This window comes from Podarcis cretensis, assembly GCF_951804945.1.
Source record: "Podarcis cretensis genome assembly, chromosome: 9".
Taxonomy (NCBI): domain Eukaryota; kingdom Metazoa; phylum Chordata; class Lepidosauria; order Squamata; family Lacertidae; genus Podarcis; species Podarcis cretensis.
In genome coordinates this window covers 42,669,868-42,682,889 of record NC_137178.1, presented here as the reverse complement: position 1 = coordinate 42,682,889, position 13,022 = coordinate 42,669,868, and the positions used below count along the sequence as shown (strand labels likewise).

At 37.6% G+C, this 13,022-nt stretch overlaps 1 protein-coding gene across 1 annotated transcript in view; it reads left to right on the top strand.

The window, feature by feature from the left end:
- The window catches only part of PDGFC (platelet derived growth factor C), a 101,761-nt gene that overhangs the window by 74,455 nt on the left and 14,284 nt on the right, over nt 1-13,022 (top strand). The window lies entirely within an intron of this gene.

The following is a 13,022-nucleotide window of genomic DNA, read 5'->3' as shown; positions in this document are numbered from 1 at the left end:
ATGGCAGGAGGAGGGAAAATGAATGGCAGGCAAACTACCTTTTCCTATCCGCCACTGGACTCATGTTAGCAGAGCAAAAAATTAGGTTGTGTGTGTGTGATGCTCTGCAGTCTAGGTTTTTAATTTTTTGAGAGCCAGTTTCACTGAAAGGATGTAAACTACAGTATCTCCAGCCTGTCATACTATGCTCCCCATTCCAGGGAGAACTATGAATCTTTCTCCAGGCATGGCTCTAGGACGCATCCTCTTTGTTCTCTCCACCCTGTCCAAAGTCAGACTTCCAACAGTAGAGGGGAACTGGTGGTGGACCTTTCTATAGCTTCACATAGCAGGCATCTTACACTGGATCTCTGTTTCAGAGGGCAGACCCATCTCTCTCTGAGAGGATCTGATGGATCCTATGGCCTCTGGGATATGCACCCCACACAGGAACCACAGAATTATGATTAAAGAGAGCTGAAGTGTGTTTGAAACATTTTTTTCATTTTAAATTTTTACAAACATTTTAGACAAAAGGAACAAAATTATTTCAAATTTAATTTGACTTTCCTCCTCTCCCTTCAGCGTTTATTTATTTCACATCTTTTTATTGCTGCATATCCAATTCAAATATATTTATACATTTTCCTTTATCCACTTAATTATCCTTTACTGCACATGTTTATGTCAATCCTGCTAATGTTTTAATTTGTTTACAATATGTCCTTAAATAATCAATAAACTTTCCCCATTCTATTTTTAAAAGTCTTCTTGATTTCTTATTCTTCCAGTGAGTTTTGCCATTTCTGCATATTCCATTAATTTTAGTTGCCAATCTTCCTTGGTCGGAACTGTTTCTTCCTTCCATCTTTGGGCATAAATCATTTGCGCAGCTGTGGTAGCATACATAAACAATCTCCGCCCCCCCACCCCCCCTGTTCAATAGGTACATCCCCACCCATTATACCTAAAAGAAAAGTTTTTGGTTTTCTCACAAAATGAATCTTTAACATTTTCTTCAACTCATTATAAAGTGTTTGAAACATATTTTGTGGTGGGCGTGTAAAAAAGTTAAAGAGTACTGGGAAATGATTTATGATGAGATGAAAAAAATGTTTAAAATAACTTCCCCAAAAAGCTCAGAGGCATTCTTGTTAGGATTAGTTCAGTCAGAAGTTCCCAAGTGTTAGAAAGACTTATTTATGTATGCAACAATAGTAGCTCTAGTTTTGTTAGCCCAAAAATGGAAAGTGAGGGAGGTCCCTTGTAAGGAGGACTGGCCACTTAAGATGATAGAATATACAGAACTAGCAGGTCTAATGTACAGAATAAGAGAGCAAGAAGAACATTTATTTAAAGAGGAGTGGGAATCTTTTGTTGAGTATGTGGAAAACAACTGTACACAGTTGGAAATGCTGGGAGCATTAAGATAAATCTTACTGTTTAATTAATTTTTGAGTGTTGTACAATTGGAGAATTGACTAAAATGGTTATATTAAAATATGCAGGTGTAATAGACAAACAAAATGAACCATGGAAGGGGAATGAGGGAAGTCACTGAATATATGTTATTATGTAAAATGTTTATTTTGAAATGTTAAACTGAAGTCAATAACATATTTTTTTTTTTTAAAAAGAAACATATTTTAATGAATTGTCCCTAACTGGTAAGACATCACTTCCTGCTTAAATTCTTGAAGATGAAAAGACAGAATAGATTGAGAGAAAATAGACTAAAGACAAACTAAGAAAAATGAAACTGAACAGTGTGCATTTTTATTTTTTATTGGAGACCACACACAGTGAAAAGAACATCTACCACCACTTTCAGAACTGGAATGTGTGGGTTTTTTTAAAAAGAAAAGTATCTGCTATAATATTTTTAATTTTAGTAAACTGTTCTTGAAGAACAACTTCTAAGTCCATTAAGCATCTGAAGGATAATTGGTAAATCAGCCAACTTAGTGCAGACAAAAGGAAAATGAGCAGAGCAGTGGTCACTAAATTTTGGTCATTATTTTGCAACAATATTTCACTGCTTTCTCCTCTAAGCATTTACACTTATACAGAAACCCACCCGATCTAATAACATTGACATTAAAAATAATATTGTGACTAAATGAGAAATAGAAACATTTTATTTTTTACCACAAGCTCATCCTAGCATTTCATTGGTTATGCATTCCTGAAAACATCACTTTGAATATAAAGGTCTTTGGAAACAGTATTTTATATATTGACAAAAAATATGGTGACATATCACTCATCTTTCGATCCACACAATCATTTTAAGTCTTGGGGTACATAATAGCATTAGTGTACATAGGTTCCCTCGGTATGCAGTAAAGGAAGTGACTTGCCAAAAAATTACGTTAAGAAAGTCTAGCCCAAGTCTCTTCGATACTGATATGATTTACATAGCAACAGTATGCTATGTAAACAGACGTGATAAAAAATTCCAATTTGGGTCTGGGTAATATTCCTTCTAGCGACTTGTTTAGTTTAAATTATGTCAGTTACAAGCTTGGCATAGAACACCCAGTGTAGTAAAGTCTATTGTTACTTGGGTGGGGGGGAGCGGGTGAATGGGACACTTGATGCCTGAAGTGCCATTAAGGAATGCATGACTGATTGCCAAAGGAGTTATTAATTATTCGGGGCACTGAGAACAAAGCAGCTCCAGTTGAAGCTGAAGTTGGGGGGGGGCTAGATTCCCCCCCCCCCAGTCTATCTTGGCACCTGGTAGTATGTCATTTGTCATTCAAGATCATGCCAAATTTTCTTTACAAGAAACTCACTTTACCCTTCTTGCATGGAAGCTGAGATGGAAGATGGAAATCCAAGAAGCTTCTGAATGACCACCCTAGTTTGAAATGTATTTTCTGAAATGTTTTGAGCTTTGTATATGTACCAGACATTCACTTAGAAAGATAGCAATTTGCGCTGGGTTGTTATTATTGGCTTAAGAAACATTTCTCAGCCTGAGGCAACAGGAGCTGTAGTTTAATGCAGATATTCAGTATAAAGCTAATTAGTCACTCCTTACTACTAGAACTTAAGGCAGTGGAACTGTCTTCTTTCTAAAAAGAAAATATTTGCCTTAAAGATATACACTTCTTCATTAAACAACTTTTATTTGCATTTTTATCAGTTTATATGCCATATGCCATTGTGAATTCTTTGTGAATTCATGTGATTTGCCAAGTCCAATAAACACAGACATGGTATATACATTTTCCTCATGTTTTTTAAAAAGTTGATTAGATGTATCAGTCTGATATTATATAATATTTCTAGTCCAATTCACACACACACACGGCTATTACCCAAGGGCAAAAGCTCTAATTAGTGCCAAAGGGAGCATCCCTTTCCATGACTAATAATAAACAAGGAAGGAATAAATTTGTTGGGATTATGGTTCACAAGCAAAGCGTTAAACCATCCCTCACTACTGTAATCCCAATGAAAATGGGGGGATGGGCTACTAGGAATTTTAAAAAGCATCCCTGATGTACTTTAGAGTTATGTGTTCAGTGCTCTGAGAGCAGGGATGTAAGCATAATAGAACATGTTAAATATTTGTTAAAATGGCTCTGAACATGGATATTTTTTATGTAGCTCTTGCAGACTTGTCTATGAAAATAGATTAATATTTCATAACATGTTTTTATATCACATTATAGATATTTCTTCTTATGGAATACTAGGGTGTTTTGAAAAAGCAAAAAAAAGTGTTTAAACTCCAAGGAGATATCTCAGTCAAGAATGTCTCTTCTGTTTGTTTCAGTAATTCCCTGATTATTCTTCATGAAATATGAATCAGTAGAAATTATTTTAATTGCTTAATTTACACAATTCATTTTTGAAATGTAGTACTTTGTTGGCATGAAAATCTGTTGTTTTTTTAGGAAGAAAACAATTGTGTTACTACAATATATTGAGAGGTATTTGTAAAAGTTGTAGTAACAAAATTGTTTTCTTCCTAGAAAAAAGGGGGTGGCTAACCTATGCCCCCACCAGCTGTTCCTGGGTTACATCTGCCATAATGCTATACCATTGGTCATGGTAGCTGGGGCTGATGGAATTTGGAGCCCAACAATACCTGGAAGGCCGCAGGTTAGTAACTACTTCTCTAGATAATATTAAATCTACTGAGCTTTTGTGCTACCTGCTGTGATCAACAGGATCAAAATTAGTCAGTCTTAGCCCACCTCGTAGCAATTGTCACAACTTGGGGGTGGGGGATAAAGCATTGAGTTGGATCCTTAGCCTCTTGGTTACCCCACTAAAGGGATCCAGAAAGGGGTGTCTCTTTCTAGGAATCCACATGAGGACTGATGGGCCATAGTACCCTTCCAAATGGGATCCCGATGGGATTGCCCCAATTTGATGTATGTCATAGAGCAAGTGTCAGTCCAGGATTGACCCAGCCTTTTTTTTTTTATCAATCAGCCAGATACATTGATGCCACATACATTCCTAGTGTCTTTGCCAAAGCCTACTTAAATCTGTAATCAATAATAAGGTAAAGGTAAAGGGACCCCTGACTATTAGGTCTAGTTGTGGCCGACTCTGGGGTTGCAGCGTTCATCTCGCTTTATTGGCTGAGGGAGCCGGCATACAGCTTCCAGGTCATGTGGCCAGCATGACTAAGCCGCTTCTGGTGAACCAGAGCAGCACACAGAAACGCCATTTACCTTCCCGCCGGAGTGGTACCTATTTATCTACTTGCACTTTGATGTGCTTTCAAACTGCTAGGTTGGCAGGAGCAGGGACTGAGCAATGGGAGCTCACCCCGTTGAGGGGATTCGAACCGCCGACCTTCTGATCAGCAAGTCCTAGGCTCTGTGGTTTAACCCACAGCACCACCCGCGTCCCGTAATCAATAATAGTTGTGACCTATTTCATTCAATACTGATGTTCTGTCTCTTATTTCTTCCCTTGGCCTGGGTCTGCAAGGTAAACTGTATTGTTGTATCTTTATTGTTACACGTAAAGATGTTCAGTTCCTCAGTGTATTTTGTGTGAGTTTTATAATTTTATTTTATTTTATGTACATTTACTTTTTTACTTCTTGTCCTTGATCAAGTTCTGTATATACTGCTAGACCATTCATTTTATGATTAATTTAATTATACACTTATTTTTTAAAGTCTTTAAGGCACTTCTGAAGTTGAAATACTTATTTATTTAAAATACTTTTATAAGCCCCTTTAATAAAAAAAAAATCAGTAGGTGGTTTGCATAAAATTAAAATAAAAAATACCTTAAAGAAATAAATGGGTTCAGCTAACACAACAAGACCAGATATTGGGACTGATGAGGGAAGGAGTATGCCTTGAGGTATTCAGTGAAGGAGAAAATTTTACTAGGCGACTCATTGCTTTATAAAATTTTACACATTACAGAACATGTTATGACCTGAATAGGGGGAAATGGCACTAGCATTAAAAATCTCCAACTCTCTTGGAGCATATGCCTTAAAGGTCATTAGGAATAAGTCTGTGGGTATGCTGAATGTATAAGTATTTTTGTGGTGGAAAAAAAAGTTTTAACTTGAAAGTTGAGACAGAAGGATAACCAGAAGTAGATCAGTTAATTTTGTAAAGCAGTTGCCATTTGTTTTTGACGTTTTTTTTAAGCCCTCACCCAGGTTATTTGTTTCTCATTTTGGTCATAATAATGCTATGTTTGTTCAGAAAAGATGTGGTAATAATTCGTTTCTATTCCAGGCCAATCACTGTTCAACTTTACTGGCAAAAATAAGAACCAGCAGGGATAGTTCATTAAAACCTCAGAACAGTATATAGTAAATAGTCTATAAAACCAACTGACTTGTTGGTTTAGGCGTCCCATTCTCATTTAGGTCATGAGAACTTTGGCTCAAATGTCATGCAAGGCCTGTCCCAATAGTGGTTAGATACAGATGCTTTCAAAAATCCAAAGAGTCTCCTACTGGCTTCCTTTGCCCCAAGAACAATTAATTTTTATTGGGACAATACAGGGGTATGTGGCAGCAGGCACTCTCTAGGCCTTGATGAAGCATCTTTTTCCTGCCAGGGGTAGAAGTACAGCTACCAGTCTGAGAATATGTAGGGAGAAACAAACATTTGAGCTTGCTTCTCAGAACCTCAAAAAACAACTGTGAGAACAGAAGCCTAGGAAGCAAATGTGACCATGTACAATGGAGAGTGATTCAGTAGAGAAGGGAGTAGGTAACAGTATTGCTGTGTTGGCCAACTGTGGTATGTGAAAGACGTGTGAGTACTGCATATCCATAATTACATGTATAGTGTATGCATAAGCAGGGATGTGTGAGACAGTGAAGGGCCAATGGACAATCACACCAAAATGTGAATTAACACATCTAGTCTACTGAGGATCCAAAACTGTTTTAAACTATCTTAAAAATACATGTATGTTTTTAGAAGCAGTGTTTTAACGTGCCTCAGTGTAGGAGAGAGACGCATACTGGGTTGCATGGAAGTAGACCATAGGAGAAGAAATATCAACAACCTCAGATATGCAGATGACACAACCTTGATGGCAGAAAGTGAGGAGGAATTAAATAACCTTTTAATGAGGGTGAAAAAGGAGAGCGCAAAATATGGTCTGAAGCTCAACATAAAAAAACCCGAAGATCATGGCCACTGGGCCCATCACCTCCTGGCAAATAGAAGGGGAAGAAATGGAGGCAGTGAGAGATTTTACCTTCTTGGGCTCCATGATCACTGTAGATGGTGACAGCAGCCACGAAATTAAAAGACGCCTGCTCCTTGGGAGAAAGGTGATGGCAAACCTAGACAGCATCTTAAAAAGCAGAGACATCACCTTGCCAACAAAGGTCCGTATAGTGAAAGCCATGGTGTTCCCAGTAGTGATGTATGGAAGTGAAAGCTGGACCATAAAGAAGGCTGATCGCCAAAGAATTGATGCTTTTGAATTATGGTGCTGGAGGAAACTCTTGAGAGTCCCATGGACTGCAAGAAGATCAAACGCATCCATTCTTAAGGAAATTAGCCCTGAGTGCTCATTGGAAGGACAGATCGTGAAGCTGAGGCTCCAATACTTTGGCCATCTCATGAGAAGAAAAGACCCTGATGTTGGGAAAGATTGAGGGCACAAGGAGAAGGGGATGACAGAGGACGAGATGGTTGGACAGTGTTTTTGAAGCTACAAACATGAGTCTGACCAAACTGCGGGAGGCAGTGAAAGACAGGAGTGCCTGGCGTGCTCTGGTCCATCGGGTCATGAAGAGTCGGACACGACTAAACGACTAAACAACAAGACCATAGGAAGCCATAGCACTAGGGGTGTACTACTATACTTAGAATTAAGTGCCAAACCACTAGAATTGGGGGGGGGGGACAGAAAAAGTCTTCTATGAACGATGATCAAGAATAGTTTCTGAATGAAAATATGTCATGACCCAGACCCTTATTGCTCAAGACTTCATAAATCGTTTTTCTTTTCCCACCTAGGAAGGCAAACACAATAACATTCAAATTGATCTTTTAAACAAAGTCCTTTGTGTGTTTCCTTTCAAACTTTTTAAGTAGTCCCCAGATCCTTTTAAACTTCTTGTCCTTTCATGCTGTAAAGATAGCTGGAGAAGGGTAGGAGACTTGGGCTTTGCACCTTTTCTCCTGCTTTTACACAGTGGCTGATCTGAAGTCCCTTATCCTTGCCTAAGAGTTCCTGAATATTAGTGTTAATCTGCACTATGTTACATCATCCAGAACATTAATTCAGAGCTGGTTTTTTATTGTGTTCCAGTTAGTCTTTCAATTTTGTTAGTATAAGAAGAAGAAGAAGAAGAGTTTGGATTTGATATCCCGTCTTTCACTCCCTTTTAAGGAGTCTCAAAGCGGCTAACATTCTCCTTTCCCTTCCTTTTCCACGACAAACACTCTGTGAGGTGAGTGGGGCTGAGAGACTTCAAAGAAGTGTGACTGGCCCAAGGTCACCCAGCAGCTGCATGTGGAAGAGCGGAGACGTGAACCCGGATCCCCAGTTTACTGGACTGCCACTCTTAACCACTACACCACACTTTGCTAGTTTAGATTAGCAAAATGGAAGAATGGCCAATTTTAAAAATTTGTGAATAAAAGCTTTAATATTTATTACTGCTATATAAAGGATCTTTACAGAAGACAAGATAACTCAGGACTGTAAAATTCTAATAGACTTTGTTGAGCTCCAAAAAGATATGGCCAACAAAAATAGCAGCTAAAGTTCAAAATAAGCGTGAAATGGAGCAAGTTGGCACAGGAGATAGCTAAATGTTTTGATTACATATGATTTACATATATGCTTTTTATGATACTAGAAATCCAGGTTATCCATGTATTGGTAGTAGGTTCAAGGGAGGGGAAAAGAGAGGCTTGAGTGAAGAATTAACTTACAAAATTCATTTCCACTGCGTGCTCTGATTTCAGTTCCAAATATGGCTCTGAAAAAATATTAGACGAATTAATAGTGGATAATTGAAAGAGTGGATACAGAGAAATGCTCCTAAATCATACGTAACTCTGGGAACCTGTGATCAGCCAATGGAATTGGTAGGAGGAGAAGAGAGGTAGAATTTAATACATGGAATTCATTGTAATTTAGATTGCTTTTGGGGGGGGGACAGCAGGCAAACTTGTGGAAGATAGATCTAACAGTGGCTATGAACCATTTTGGTGAAACCTCAATGCACAGTAGCAGATGTTGAAACAAATGGAGGCTGTTCTTCCTTTCATGTGTTATGTACAATAGGCATATATATGGTTATCTGTTCTGGAAATGAAAGTCTTGAAGAGAGTTCCACTGGCTATGGAATTCCCTTTGACTAACTTCTACCACCAAGTAAATACATACCTTTTATCCTGGGCCTTTGGATGAAATCAGTTGATGCTCTTTAATGTTTCAGGGCTTTCCCCCCCTGCACTGCTGCACTATACTTTTATTTATTTATTTACCAAATAACAGACCGCCATTCATAACACAGAGTTACCTCAGGGTTGTTTCCAACAAACATATTCCATTCCTAAAGCAACAGTAACACACAATACAGTACTTGAAAACCAATCATTATTTAAAAAACAAAAACAAATAAAAGTGTGATTTCAAGAATCTCAGTAGTTCTAGAAAGTACAGTGGTGCCTCGCAAGACGAAATTAATTCGTTCCGCGAGTCTCTTCGTCTTGCGGTTTTTTCGTCTTGCGAAGCACCCCTATTAGCGGATTAGCGCTATTAGCGGCTTAACGGCTTAGCAGCTAAGCGGCTATTAGTGGCTTAGCAGCTTAGAAAAAGGGGGGGAGGGAAAAAACTCGCAAGACTCGCAAGACGTTTTCGTCTTGCGAAGCAAGCCCATAGGGAAATTCATCTTGCGAAGCACCTCAAAAGACGGAAAACTCTTTCGTCTAGCGAGTTTTTCGTCTTGCGAGGCATTCGTCTTGCGGGGCACCACTGTACACCAAAGATCACATATAGTTCATAAACTATTTGTCGCCTGCTCCCTGATACAGTTCTGTGAAGTGGATTTCACAAATAGATTTACGGTTAGAGCTGATTAATGCCTAACTCGACATATAGTGGCTGTCTTAGAAGGATGTGCCAAGTGCAATTAATTTTCAATTTTATGTTGAGATGAGTGTTCAGAGATGACTGCATCCTTCCTGTGGTTTATGATACATTGATCACTCTCTCCCAGTGGCACTGCAAAGTAATCAGTTCACAAGCAGGCTGCTATGTGAAATCTGAGAAAGACAAACACGTTCTCAGACTCCAAGCACATTGCAGCTAGCCACTTACTTTTGGTTTAGCTTTGATAAAGTTTCCCATATTTTGATTCATATGAGTAGTTTTTTTTAAAGCTCTTGAAAGGAAAGCATCCTTTAATTATGGCTGACCACATCCCCATCATATAAGTACGCAAAGACTTTGTTACTACTGGGTACTGCTCATTTATAGCCTTCTAGGATAATAAAGTGGTATCTTGGATTGTTTGTTCTGGTAAGCTTTTAAATGTTCTCTGTGAAATAGAGATAAAGATTTATATTTATAAACTTTTCTGCCTCAACTGTAAGTCCCCCCCCCCCTCATAATACATACCTATGTTAGCTAAAGCTGTAGCCCAGGAATTAGCATCATGAAGACACCGTCTACAAAAGTTCTATACAAACCTCTGCATTCTTAATATACTTCCCTGAGACTGGTATAAAATGTGTTATTTTAAAAGCAAATGTCAAATTCTCCTTTGAACTTTTCATTTCAAAGCTTCCCAAAGTACTTAATGCAAAATAGATGCATTGAGTATTGGTTAATTGTCTTTATTTCTTCAAAATTTACAAAGTTTGTTAAAAAAAAGAGGGGGTGGAAGAGGCAGGTGATAAGAGATAGCTGATTTGTTAATTGGTTAAAGGGAAGGAAGGAAGTTGCAGCAGAAACTTGTAGGGCTGGGACATAGAAGGAAGAGGAGCCTAGAAAAGGGAAGTCCTTGCTTCACCTCTCTTAATTTACTAGTCAATGAACATTTTAAAATGAAAAAGTTCTTCCTTCCACTGTGCTAATAAAATATGTTTAAAAGGAGAGAAAAATGCATATTTATTTTATGAATTGGGATGTTGAAGTGTGTGCTACATTATTGAGGAGAATTATTGTGGCTTCACCCCCTTTTCATGAAAACTGCTGCTAAGAACAAGCTTGACGACAACAGACTATTAAATACCAAATGGATCAATAGACAGTAGTTTGGATGAAAGTGGAAAGCACTTTGCACATGCTCATAAGTACTGCCCCCCATTCCAGAACTCAGTGCTGATGTTGAAAACAGATTTCTGAGCTGAGGTTTATTGAGCCTTAGCATAAACTAAGTCTAGGAAATGTTTGGGATGGAGAACTTTTGCTATAGCAAGAAGGAGGGGCAGCTGTGAAAGAAAAAAAAAATTGTTTTCCGCTAGGAAAGTGAAAGGGAAGCATTTAATGGCTTGTTTATGTTGGGAAAAGAATTTATGTGTTAATGGTAATAGAGATGGGGCTGGTATCTAAAGATATGTTCTGGGCCTGAGATGTGTGTGTATAAATGGCATGTTTCCTGAGTGCAGTTGCTGCACATTTTATCCCGATGATTTGGCATTAATCCTGTTTTTTATTCCGTCCATACTTTGCTTCTTTATAATTGTTCTTATTTGAGCAAATAGTTGATGGCTTTACAGATACTTTAAGAAAGTACTTAATTTTAGTATTCCTTAGCTCCTTGGGTTGTTAGCCTTCTTACCAACAACATTGGTAACAAAATTCTCCTGCATGGGTTTGGACTAAGAGGTGATTGTCTAGATATGTTTCATTGCCTGAGCATAGACAGCTGGAGCTTTCTGCTTAGACAGCAGCCCAGAATTTGTTTAAAATCTATTTATGAGGTTGACTCCACCATCTTAATGGGATGTGATTTACATGGCTATAACAGCCTGTTTACCCCCATTCCAAGTGAAATAAGTATTTTGTGCTCAAATTGCATGTTAATTCTTGTATGCATAGATATATAATGATTTCTAATGAAAAAGAGAGTATCTGGCTTGGTTTATGAGATCACAGTTTACTGGAACCTCTTTAGAACTTTGAGTGAACTGTACTTGACAGTGCCAAGGCTTCTTAGGATGCATTTTATAAGCATAGAATTCCTGCAGTTTCAACCTTGTCACAGATTTTATTTCTAGGTTATCCTTTCACTTTGTTACTTAGAATAAGTGTGCATTTTCTGTAAAGGTCCTCCATATTCCATTATAAAACAGAGCATATATCCAGTCCTCCCTCCTCCCATCACTCTTACTTAAAAGGAATAGCATAAAGCAACTCCTTATTGTAAGCTTTTCTAAATGAAATGTTTCATTGAGTTGTGAGTATAAAAAAACCCATTTTAAATAAATTATTCCAGGGCATTAGTGTGTCCAGCAATGTTGTTCTTGCCAGAAATGCCAGTTCTCCATCTTCTTAAATTATTTAACATACAGATTAATGCATAAAGCTTTGGCATAGCTAAATAGGGATATATATATATATATATATATATATATATATATATATATTTCATTAAGATGAACTTGGAAGACACTCCCCCTCCCACATGCTGCATTAATATTTCTTACTGTATAAAAGTACAGTAAGCACTATAAACATTCCTAACTAACCATGCTGGAGTTATGTGCTGGGTGAAAAGGCATCTTATCAGTTTTTAACTTGCTGTATATATTTGGCTTAGGAAAGTTGAGGCTTTTTTCTTTTTGAAGTTCAGAGACTAAAATATTTTGCATGTGTTGCTAGGACACACAAGGTAAACTTACATTCTCTAAGGAGAGTATGTGTACGTCTGGAGCGGGAAAGAACGACTCACTGTAAATGAGAAATATTTGAATTTATATTGGCAAGAAAATAGCTAATATATGGCCATGTACTTACCAGAAGATAAGCAAAACTGTTTTGAAAGCAGTAATAATTCAGATATTATTAGCTGCAAATAGAAAATTGGGCTCTTTCATTAAAGAATCAAGATATATTTATTAAGTAATTAATTTTTGCAATTTACTGTTGAAGAACTTCTGGGTGATAAAAAGCTTAAATGAAAAATGGCAGGAAGCATCTTTGTTAATTCAGTCCTACAACACTGATATATTTCTTCAAGTCTATTTTCGGCCATGATCGCATCGATCTCTCTTCAATGAAGCCACTGAAATTTGACCTTAGGCAGCACTGCTTCCTGTTTTTATCTTTTTTACACCAGTTTGTTTGTCAGTTTAAGAACTGCATATTACCACCTTACAGAGACATTAAATACATGCCTATTGAGAAGTGAGCTTCATTGAATTCAATGGGACTTGCTTCCAGGTGAGGATAGCAGCCGGGATCACATAGATCAAATTCTCAGCTTTCAGGATTATATGCTGAGAAACTCTTTTCGTACGCACTTTGCCAACATCTAGGTATGCTACTGAGTGGTTCTTTCCAGATTGAAAAGCCAATTTTTACCATTATAAATATATTAAATTCATTTATTATTTGCT